Source organism: Orcinus orca, chromosome 5 (assembly GCF_937001465.1).
Source record: "Orcinus orca chromosome 5, mOrcOrc1.1, whole genome shotgun sequence".
Lineage (NCBI taxonomy): Eukaryota > Metazoa > Chordata > Mammalia > Artiodactyla > Delphinidae > Orcinus > Orcinus orca.
Window position 1 is genome coordinate 40,230,960 of NC_064563.1, and position 12,534 is coordinate 40,243,493.

Here is a 12,534-nt window from a genome sequence, read left to right on the forward strand (position 1 = left end):
AAGGTGGCCGAACAAATGTTGGGCGGGGTAAAACCGGCCCCCCACCAGCGTCTCTGTGCATCTCTTTCCTGGACCCTTAAAGGTCATTAGAATCTATAACGCTTCCAATGCTGATACTCAGGCGGACGAGCAGTGAGGCAGGAGGCCTGGGGACAATCAACCTCACCTGGAGGCTGCTGGGGAGAAGTTCTGCCCCTCCCCCCCCGGGTATGAGGACTCCCAACTCAGCACGAAGCAGTTACAGAAGAGGGGTCTGCACCCTCAGCACCCCAACAATGAGGAACGGGACAAAAGGCAGAGGAGGGGTTTGTCACCGGCAAAGCCCATTAAAAATATGTGGGAGATAAAAATAGAATCTGGGCAATAAAATAGAGTCTAACCTTTTTTTCCTTTGTGCTTTGTCTAATTTCACGTGCTCCTAGGGTTCCGCATGCAGAGGTCCCACAGCCGGTACTTCAGACCCGATTTCCTAGTGCAAAATGGCTGGGCCGACACCTCAGCTCGCGGGGCCCCGTGCAGACTCCGCGACAGAGCCTGAGCTGCAGCCAAACCGGCCCTTGAGAGCTCCGCCCCCTCCCTCCCGCCGACGCTGCCGGGATCCCTACACAGCAGCCCGGCCCCGCAGCCCGCGGGGGAGAGCACGCTCTCACCTCTCCATTCTCTGATCAAAATATAAAGTTTCCTTTGCTTCTGAACCACACTCAGTCTCGATCTGTTGGCTCCAATGACACTGGGCAGGGGGACCCTTGTTGGGGCCCACTCTGTAGGATCAGTAACAGAAATTGAGAACACTGTAACTTCAATGAACAGATGTGTGAGCCAAACTGTAGTTAACATAGAACAGTGTATAAGGCTCGGGTAAAATAAGATGTTTCTAACACTTCCATTGGATATTTCCATCACTTTATTATAGAGGTTTGTCTTATTTGTCAGGTCAACATTAGAGAAATGAAGTGATTTCTTTCCAAGGATGTACATCTAATAATCTTGGCTGAAGTTTCAATCTTGTTTTGAATGCTTTTCCATTGAAAATGATACCTCTCTTTCAGCTCCCCCAATTCTGAGAAGTATAAAATCTTATAATTTATTATTACCAAAGGGGAAAGGTGGGAGGAGGGATAAATTAACAGTTTGGGATTAACACATACACACTGTTATGTATAAAATAGATCATCAACAAGGAACTACTGTATAGCACAGGGAACTACACTCAATATTTTGTAATAACCTATAAGGGGAAATAATCTGAAATAGAATAGGTATTTTTATCAACATCATCTATCAACGACAGATAAAATGTAACCTAAGGGAAGCCGATGGTGAGCGCTTCTGACTCTGAAGGCTTCCCTGGTGGCGCAGTGGTTGAGAGTCCGCCTGCCTATGCAGGGGACACAGGTCCTGGAAGATCCCACATGCTGCGGAGCAGCTGAACCCGTGAACCATGGCCGCTGAAACTGCATGTCCGGAGAGGCCACAACAGTGAGAGGCCCGTGTACCACAAAAAGAAAAAAAAAAAAAAAAAACTTCCAACAAACAAAAGTCCAGGACCAGATGGCTTCACAACCGAATTCTGTCAAACATTTAGAGAAGAGTTAACACCTATCCTTCTAAAAGTATTCCAAAATATTGCAGAGGGAGGAACATTTCCAAACTCATTCTATGAGGCCACCCTCACCCTGATACCAAAACCAGACAAAGATATCACAAAGAAAGAAAATTTCAGGCAAGTATCAGTGATGAACATGGACACAAAAATCCTTAACAAAATACTAGCAAACCAAATCCAACAATACATTAAAAGGATCATACACCATGATCAAATGGGATTTACCCCTGGGATGCAAGGATTTTTCAATATCAGCAAATCAATCAGTGTGATACACCACATTAACAAATTGAAGAATAAAAACCATAAGATCATCTCAATAGATGCAGAAAAAGCTTTTGACAAAATTCAACACCCATTTATGATAAAAAAAAAACTCTTCAGAAAGTGGGCATAGAGGGAACCTACCTCAATAACAATAAAGGCATATATGACAAACCCACAGCTAACATCATACTCAATGGTGAAAAGCTGAAAGCATTTCCTCTAAGATCAGGAATAAGACAAGGATGTCCACTCTTGCCACTTTTATTCAACATAGTTTTGGAAGTCCTAGCCATAATGTTCAGAGAAGGAAAAGAAATAAGAGAAATCCAAATTGGAAAACAAAAAGTAAAACTGTCACTGTTTGCAGACGACATGATAGTATACATCAAAAAACCTAAAGATGCTACCAGAAAACCTGTAGAGCTCAACAATGAATTAGGTAAGGTTGCAGGATACAAATTTAATACACAGAAATCTCTTGCATTTCTATACACTAACAATGAAAGATCAGAAAGAAATTAAAGAAACAATCCCATTTACCATCACATCAAAAAGAATAAAATACCTAGGTATTAACCTACCTAAGGAGGCAAAATACCTGTACTCTGAAAACTATAAGATGCTGATGAAAGAAATCAAAGATGACACAAACAGATGGAAAGATATACCATGTTCTTGGATTGGAAGAACCAATATTGTCAAAATGACTATACTACCCAAGATAATCTACAGATTCAGTGCAATCCCTATTAAATTACCAATGGCATTTTTCACAGAACTAGAACAAAAAAAATTAAAATTTATATGGAAACATGAAGGACCCAGAATAGCCAAAGCAATCCTGAGAAAGAAAAATGGAGCTGGAGGAATCAGGTTCCCTGACTTCAGGCTATACTACAAAGCTACAGTAATCAAAACGGTAATGGTACTTGCACAAAAACAGAAATCTAGATCAATGGAACAAGATTAAATGCCTAGAAATAAATGCATACACCTATGCTCAATTAATCTATGACAAATAAGGCAAGAATATACAATGGAGAAAAGACAGTTTCTTCATTAAGTGGTGTTGGGAAAACTGAACAGCTACATGTAAAAGAATGAAACTAGAACATTCTCTAATACCATATGAAAAAATAAACTCAAAATGGATTAAGGACCTAAATAAATGTAAGACCACATACTACAAAAATCCTAGAGGAAAACATAGGCTGAATATTCTTTGACATAAATCACATATCATTTTGGATCCACCTCCTAGAGTAATGAAAAGAAATACAATAATAAACAAATGGGACCTAATTAAACTTAAAAGCTTTTGCACAGCAAAGGAAACCATAACAAAACAAAAAGACAACCCACAACATTGTAAATCAACTATACTCCAATAAAAATTTAATTAAAAAAAAGACAACCCACAGAATGGGAGAAATATTTGCAAATGAAGCAACTGACAAGGGATTAATCTCCAAAATATACAAAGAGCTCATGCGGCTCAATATCAAAAAACAAACAACTCATTCAAAAAATAGGCAGAATATCTAAATAGACATTTCTCCAAAGAAGACATACAGATGGCCAAAAAGCACATGAAAAGATGCTCAACATCGCTATGTAATAGAGAAATGCAAATTAAAACTACAATGAGGTATCACCTCACACCAGTCAGAATGCCCATCATCAAAAAGTCTAGGAACAATAAATGCTGGAGAGGGTGTGGAGAAAAGGGAACCCTCCTACACTGTTGGTGGGAATGTAAATTGGTATAACCACTATGGAGAACAGTAGGGAGGTTCCTTAAAAAACTATAAAGAAAAATATTATATGACCCAGCAGTCCCACTCCTGGGCATCCATCTGGATAAAACCATAATTCAAAAAGATACATGCACCCCAATGTTCACAGCAGCACTATTTACAGTAGCCAGGACATGGAAACAACCTAAATGCCCATCGACAGACGAATGGATAAAGAAGATGTGGTACATATATACAATGGAATACTACTCAGCCATTAAAAGAGAATGAAATAATGCCATTTACAGCAATGTGGATGGACCTAGAGATTATCATACCAAGTGATGTTAAGTCAAACAGAGAAAAACAAATATCATGATATCACTCATATGTGGAATCTGAAAAAAATGATACAAATTAACTTATTTACAAAACAGAAACAGACTCACAGACTTCGAAAACAAACTTATGGTTACCAAAATGGAAAAGTGGGGAGGGATAAATTAGGAGTTGGGATTAACATATACACACTACTATATATAAAACAGATAATCAAAAAGGACCTACTGTATAGCACAGGGAGCTCTACTCAATAATCTGTAATAACCTATATGGGAAAAGAATGAAAAAAATGGATATATGTATATGTATAAGTGAATCACTTTGCTGTATACCTGAAACTAACGCAACACTGTAAATCAACTATACTCTAATAAAATAAGAATTTAATTTGTAAAAGAAAAATAACTGTCACCAATTCCATTCTGGCTATGTGGCCATCTTTGTTATACAGAGATATTTATTCAATTATTTTAATATTTATTTCCATTTCATAAAAATGAGTGGAAAATGGAAAATTGCAATGTACCTTATTAAAGAAACAAAAAGCTCAGGTCTTATAAAATTGTGACACAGGGGCTTCCCTGGTGGCACAGTAGTTGAGAGTCCGCCTGCCGATGCAGGGGACATGGGTTCGTGCCCCGGTCTGGGAGGATCCCACATGCCGTGGAGCGGCTGGGCCCATGAGCCATGGCCGCTGAGCCTGCGCCTCCGGAGCCTGTGCTCCGCAACGGGAGAGGCCACAACATTGAGAGGCCCACGTAACGCAAAAAAAAAAAAAAAAAAAAAAAAAATTGTGACACAGATGAAAGTCCTTTCCTGTGTCTTAAGTGATAACTCTTTAGCTTCAAACTACAGTTCACTGGATATAAGGTGATCAAGTATGGGTTCAACTGTGAAGGAAAAACGCAAAGTTTAAAAACATGTAAAAATTGCTGCAACAACAGCTTCATAATGTGCTACTGAATGCAATGGTAAGTTAAAAATGTTTATCTTCCTTTTATTTGTCTTCTATAACAAAACTCTTTATAACACATAAATATATTGTTCACCTTTCAGACTTTTGACTTCAAATAGATTTTTCAGAAACTCATTATATAAAAAAGCAGAGAACTCTCTGTGTAAAACCTTAAGAACAGAAACATGACTACATTAGACCAGCAGTCCTCAATTAGGGGCAATTTTACCCTCAAGGGGACACTTAGAATGTCTGGAGACACTTCCGATTATCATGGCTGGAAGAGGGGGGGTGCTATGCACACCTAGTGAGTAGAAACCGGGGATGCTATAATGCATAGCTCCCGCAACAAAGATTTATCTAGTCCAATAAGTTAATAGCACACGGTAGAGAAACCTTTGGCTTAGGGTAAGAAAAAAGCTGTAAAAAAAACCAACCAAGCAAGCAAAAGATCTGCTGTCTCTGTGACAATACCAAAGGTTTATTGCCTCTGTCATAATCCAATGTGGATTGGCAGTGGGGGGCTCCTCTCCTTACAGGCATTACCCCTGTAATTACAGCCACTTACCCCTAAGGCTTCAAAATCTTCCATAGATCTTTACGGGAGGCAAAGACAGGAAAAGAGCCTTTACAGAAGTACATGGGAGAACTCTTGGGCTCTCCCTAAAAGTGATGTATGTCAATCTACCCACATTCCACTGGCTAGAACTCCACCACATGTCTGTATCTAATGCCAAGGGAGTCCAGGAAATGTAACCTAGCTGTGTGTTTAAAAAGTGGAAATAAGTTTGATGAGTACCTACTCATCTCTGCCATCATGTCTGGTTATCTTTGTGACTAACAAAATATTCTGCTCATGGGTGCTTATTAACAATAAATTAATAATATTAATTAATACAAAGAAACTTGTATTAATACAAGGTGATATTTCCTTTTAAAAATAGGAACTAGAAGAATCTGAAACTAACATTTAATACAAGGGCATCTACAAATTTTATTCTAAAAAATGTTATGTCACACTATAACAAGATTTGATGCTTGACCAGATTTTTAAGCACTGTTTCTAAAACAAAATTGTATGTATTACTCAATATTTATTTCATATCTTAGACTTACCATACTCTTATCTATATTAGCTAATGTAATCTATGTTTCTTTTCTAATTCATTTTTTAAGATTCCTTCTTTGTGAATTTTTTAATTGCTTGAATTTTAAAATAAAAAGCATGCAACATTCACATAAAAAGCAAAATTATCATTCTTTTAAAATTAATGTAAAATCAAATATTGGCTTTCTCTACCATTCTTACAAGGAAGAGAGACAAAACAGCAACAATGATTGACAGCATAATGTTTTAATTTGACCTTTTGATGTCTTTGAAGAGATATTTTTAAGCATACTTCCATATGCTTCCTTTAAAAGGAAAAGAAAAGGCTAACTTAAAAATTATGAGCCTTGCACCATACCCCAAATATCAGTGATCTGGAATTTTCCAAGCCCGGTTGCATGTTTATTTCTATAAGGGAGAAAAATAAATTTTAGTACCATCAGCAGGTAAACTAAATTAGCCGGCAATCATCTTCTCAGCTGCCTATATTGACACTGTTCTGAAATTAACCACTGGATTTAGTTTAGCCATGAATAGTATATTGGTCAAAAATAACCAGTTTCAACAACTTCTATATGATATTTTTCTCTTCATTCCTTTCTGAACGCCAAAGTTCCTCTCACTAATGGATTGCTTATGATATGCTAAGGAGTCCATCACCAGCCTAGAGTAAAGGTAGAGATAGAATGTGGTCGTGATGAAATTGCTGTATTCCATTGCCGAAGTGATAAAAATGCAGGGGGACTCATAAATATTTTTGACCCATTTGCTTACAGGGATGGAAGTATTTATGGTTTGGAAATCTCTGGCTATAAAAACGCATTCCCGTTTATTCTATGCTATCAAGTAGCCTTTTGTTAAAGTAGAGTTTATGGGTAAGTTATTACTGGGAAATCTGCCTTTAGAACATTAGTAATGCAATAAATTCCACCCAGTCCATCCAGGCTATTTTGGGCAGAACTATGTCTAAATGAGCCAACTGCGTTTCACCAAAGATATTATATTCCATTCAGAGGCTCATATGTGATTTTCTTGGTCCTTTTGGTCTTTTTGAGATTAGTAAAAGCAGGAATAGTCATGATAGGAGTTTCTTTTATTTAGAGAATTTCAATCAAAAGATGACATAAAAAATTCACTGAACAAGAATGGGTAGTTAAGCCAAGTAGTAACTGAACTGATCTTTATTAGCAACTGAATCATATTGCAGCTCCTGAAAATAGCATGTGAAATCCATGAAGATATTTTTCTATCTTGAATCCCTTGCATATGAAGTTTATAAATGATTCTTTCAAATTTGTATGGGCACTATGAAATCATAGTTCTTTGTATCATATGTGTTTGTTTTGTTTCCAAATTTGAATGAAAAACACATTGATATAAAGGATCACATATTCACAAGAGGCAGTTCAGCTTTGGAGTCAGATGTTCCGGGTTTAAACAATGGCTCTGCCGCTTATTAGCTACGTGGCCTTGGACAAGTTACAAAGCAATCTTGTGCCTCACTGTCCTGCTCTGTGAAGGGAGGATGATAAAAATATCTATTTTGTGAGGATCAATTAAGTATTTGCTCCTATTATTATTATTCTCCTTTTGTATGTTCTCACACACAGCATCCTGCAGAACAATGGCACCACAGGAAGCACTCAGTTATATTTATTGAATAAATTGGCCATAGTAGATTTCATATAGTTATAGAGGCATGTAGTAGCCTAGTACGGGTGAGAAGAGGAGGGAAGGCAGGGATTGTGGGTCTGAGAGAACTGAAAATCCAGTTTATTAGAAATATAGCCTTTACTGAGTAACTAAGTCTTGGTTTTATTCATCTGTAAAATGGTGCCAAGAAAATGATCTTTAAAAATTATTGGAATTGGAAACAACATATGGTGAGCATTGGCAAAATATCTGGCCCTTCATAAATGATAGCTATTACTAATACCATGATCTGTTTCTGCTCCCAGAACACCTTTGACACCAAATGTGTGGGGTTTTTTCCCGCAACGATGAATTCTCCAAATCCTGTGCCTTACAATTCCATTCCGACACTCACTACCTGGAGTTAGTGCGGACCCCACAGGTTGAGGGCTCGGTTCCACAAGATTGCCCCACCCCCACCCCCGCTTCAGATACCAATCGCAAGTCTGGGCTTTCTGTACTCCTGATTCACTGGCTGTAAATCAAGGGTTCCCATGACCCTCAGGTTTGCTAATTTTTCAGAACTCAGGAAAACGGTTTACTTACTATTACTGGTTTATCATAAATCTTATAATTCAGGAACAGATAAATGGAAAAGATGCAAGGGCAGGGTTTCCCTGGTGGCGCAGTGGTTGAGAGTCTGCCTGCCGATGCAGGGGACACGGGTTCATGCCCCGGTCCGGGAAGATCCCACATGCCGTGGAGCGGCTGGGCCCGTGAGCCATGGCCGTTGAGCCTGCGCGTCCGGAGCCTGTGCTCCGCAACGGGAGAGGCCACAGCAGTGAGAGGCCCGCGTACCGCAAAAAAAAAAAAAAACAAAAAAACGATGCAAGGGCAAAGTATGGCAGGCAGTATGGAGTTTCCATGCCTTCTCTTGGGTGCCCCATCCTCTCAGCACATGATGTATTCACCAGCCCAGAAGTTCTTTGGGCTCCATTGTTTAGGCTTTTTATAAAGGTTTCATTACTTCATTTACATAGGCATGATTGATTAAAGATGATTGAAAGATTAACTCAATCTTCAGCCCCTCTCCCCTCCCTGGACACCTGGGGGTGGAGCTGAAAGTTCCAACCCTCTAATCACATGGTTGGTTTCTCTGGCAACAAGGCCCCATGCTCCAAGAATCACCTCATTAGCATAAACTCAGGTATTAGTTGAAAGAGTCTAGTTATGAATAACAAAAGATGTTCCCCTCTCCCCAGTCAGGAAATTCTAAGGGCTTTAGGACCTCCACCATGCTGGGAACCAGATAAGACCACATACACATTTCTTACTGTCACAATGTCACTATACTGTGTGCTGGATGATGCTAAAAAAAAAATGACAACACTGACCTATAGGCACAGTTTCACCACATTTTAAAAATATCTACAGTGTGCAAGGCATTTTGCTGGTGACGTGGATGGAGAGATAGAAAAGACAGGACTTCTGTTGCTCAGTCTGTCGAGCTCAGTCTGTCTTTTAAAAGACCATGAAGTAAATGATTTTATGCAGAAGCATTGTCAAATGGCAAAACTAAAACAGTTTAGTAACAAGTTTGATGTCCTTTATTCACGGGAAAACAGTCCATGGATTGGGGGAGCACAGTACCTCCCAGGCAAGTGGCTCACTCTTTCCGGGGATTTTGGGTGAGAGTGAGTTTTATAGGGCATTAGAAGCAGCAATGAGGAAACAGGGCTCATTGGCTGAGGTTGCATATCTGACCTTATCTAGAAAGATCAAGGAACAAGGAAATAACTATAAAGCCCAGAGTTAGCTTGGCATTTGGGGATTGGCTGACTGGATATACTGTGTTTCTGGTCAAGCAAAGCATTTACAGGAGCACAAAAGTGCAGTTTGCTGACATAGTACTGTGGGCAGGAGCTGATCCGTCTTGGACCTAGAAATTTATTTCAACAGCATAAATTTTCAAAAGTGACCCCCAAATAAGTAAAAAAGCACAAATATAGATCAATAATCACAGTGTAGTAAACCATGGCCAGGCCTGTTTCATCAAAATCTTAAGTAGGTACAATAGCACAGTAAGAAATTAAAAACTAGGTTATATAAAAAGCACTTGGTAAATATTAGGTACTTCAGTGGTCCAAAGTGGTACTCAAAAAAATTTAAATCTGGAACCCAGAAAATGGGCCTAAGTAACATAGTTTAAATAAAATAGAAATGCAATTTTTAGTATAAACTCCTGAGAACCCACCTACACTTCCCCAACACAGGAGGTGATATCAGGCAGTCAGTCAGCTGCCTGGGGTCCAACCTAACAGACCCCTGCCTCCATGTGGACAGCTGAGGCCATAAGAGGGCAGCATCCCTCCGTGGGGAACAAAGGTGGTGCCAGAAAGCCCAGTGCACTCACACCATCATGAATTTTTATTCCCCTTGAAGAATAAAGAGAATAATAATAATTCTCTTTATTATCCTCTGAATTGTTTGTTTGCCAGTCAGGAAATCAAACAAAAAAAAATTATGTTGTTTAAGATAGTTGTTTTTTAAAAAAAAAAAAAAGAAAGAAAGAAAGAAAAAGAAGAAAAGAAAGTTGTGTTGCTCAATAAATAATTCTCATTGATCCTTAAATGTGGAATGACTTTTGTTGACTGGCCCATCTTACCAGAGAAGAAACTGAAAGAGGTACAAATTATTTGCATTATTATAGTGACTTTAAAGCATTGGAGGAAAAAAAAATCTAAAGTTTCCAATTCATTCTACAGAGCTAGAAAAGCTTTCAAAAAACTATAATCAAAAACAAAACTATAGGTCAGCATTTCCAAAACTGATCCACAAATCCCTCTTTCTAATACATATTAATGAATGGTGTACCCACAAAAAAGATTTTGTGATCAAACAACTTAGAAAAGTGCTACATAAATTTTGGGAAATTCAGCCTAAAATACATTTTAAAGGTACATTGATTTCAGTACTGAAGAGTCATAATTTTGTTTCATGAAAGATATTACAAAATTATGAATTCCTCTATTTATTAGAGAAATAAAATTTCTATATGTCATATATATATTTTAAATGTATATCAATCAAAATTTCTAGGCATTGCTTTTATATAAAGTCCACTCTGTTTTGTTTGCTAATTTCTAAATCTAGCAAGAGATCATAATACTAAAAACCCAATATTTTCTCTAAGAGGCAGATACCAAGAGTCTCAGCTGAATATCTCTTTTGGCTTGGTTAAAAGGTGGACAGAAGTTACTAAGTTCAATTATGATCCCCCCCAAAATCCCTAAATATTTCAAACAATTGACTTTTCATACAAAGCACAGGGTATACGCATATGGACTGGTATAATTAGCACCAGTTTAGGCTGTCTCTTTGAAATTTTCATTGTTTTTTATGGCTCTGATTTGAGTCACAACAATGAAAAGATAATTAGTCATAAGAAAAAAAAATCTGGTTTTAATGTGGTTCAGCTATATTACTTCTTATGAAACCAATATCAGACATTTAAAATTTTCCTTCTAATGAAGATGAAAACGGCTAGTGAATAAATCATATAGAGACACTATAAAAGGAAGAAGTGATTATCACACTAAGCAGTATCTTGCAATTTTTTGAAGACTGCTTCAATGTATCAAAAGAGGGAATGAGGTTTTAAGGATACTTGCGATAAGCAAAAGGAATCATTTTTACTCCAGAATCATAAAATCGCATCATTGTTTTTTAAAAAAACTACTGGACACTAGAGTGAAAACTACAAACACTGAATTTAATGTGTTAAAATTCCAGACAGCCAATAATAACTTCTCCAGAAGACTTCATCTTACTAGGATTCAGTGTGGACACTGGGGAAATTCACACCATTAAACAGAAAAAGTTGCCGTCTTTGGTCAGTTCCAGGGAAACAGACTCTGAGTCTGGGATTAGCGTGCAAGAGGCTTGTTAGGGGGCAGAAGCAGGGGGCAGAACACGGGGAGGTAGAAAGGGATGTGGGACTGGGCAGAGGGGAAAGTTGAACTGTGATGTGGCTGTGATCAAAGTCTCAGTCAGCTCCAGTGAATCCTGTAGGAAGCTGTGGAGCTGGGATGGCCTTTTCAGAGCTATGCAAACTTGAGGCAAGAGAGCCAGTTCCTTGTATCTCCATACTGAATATGGACTGCCCTAGGGAGGAGATGGAACCTGGGGCAAGATCACCCGCTTTGGCCAAGAGCAATGCCTGGGGAAGGACTCAGCTGTGAACCAGCAGCTGGTGGAACGTAGGGTTCCTGAGCAGTGCAGGAAGCATCTCGGGGACTACTGGTCCCAAGAGTGGGGACTGTTACTAATCAGTGATATTGAGCTGCAAGAATTCCTGACATTAGTGAAATGCAATGAGAAATTCATTTCATGCTTGTCTACTCAGGTAAAGTTCAAAGAAGAAAAATCAGCAGAACAAAAATAAATAAATAAACAAACAAACAAATAAATAAATACATGCTAGAGTAGAAGTTTGGGAAGAACAGAAATAGATGTAATGTAACTCTGGGATAATTGACATCTGCTGAAGTCTGATGTTAAGTATTTATTTAGATTTTCTCCCCCAGGCACATGCACATACCATACACACCATGATCCTTAAGTCAAGAAAATTTAGTCTAAGCAGTAACTCCTGGTCAGAGAAATGTGTCACCACTCTGTTGAACAGATATCTGCATGCTATTACATAACTCAGGCCAAAACTAAAACCACACACTTGTAGGTAGGTAATACCAATGCACAGCGACCTCGGCTTAGCAATAGCATTTTATTTCCCCCTATTTCCCCCTAGTATTTTGGCTGCTGAGAAAGTCCTGTTTCCAAACACCTAACCCAAATAAAATGTAAAATGTAATCTCCCTATTTCCTA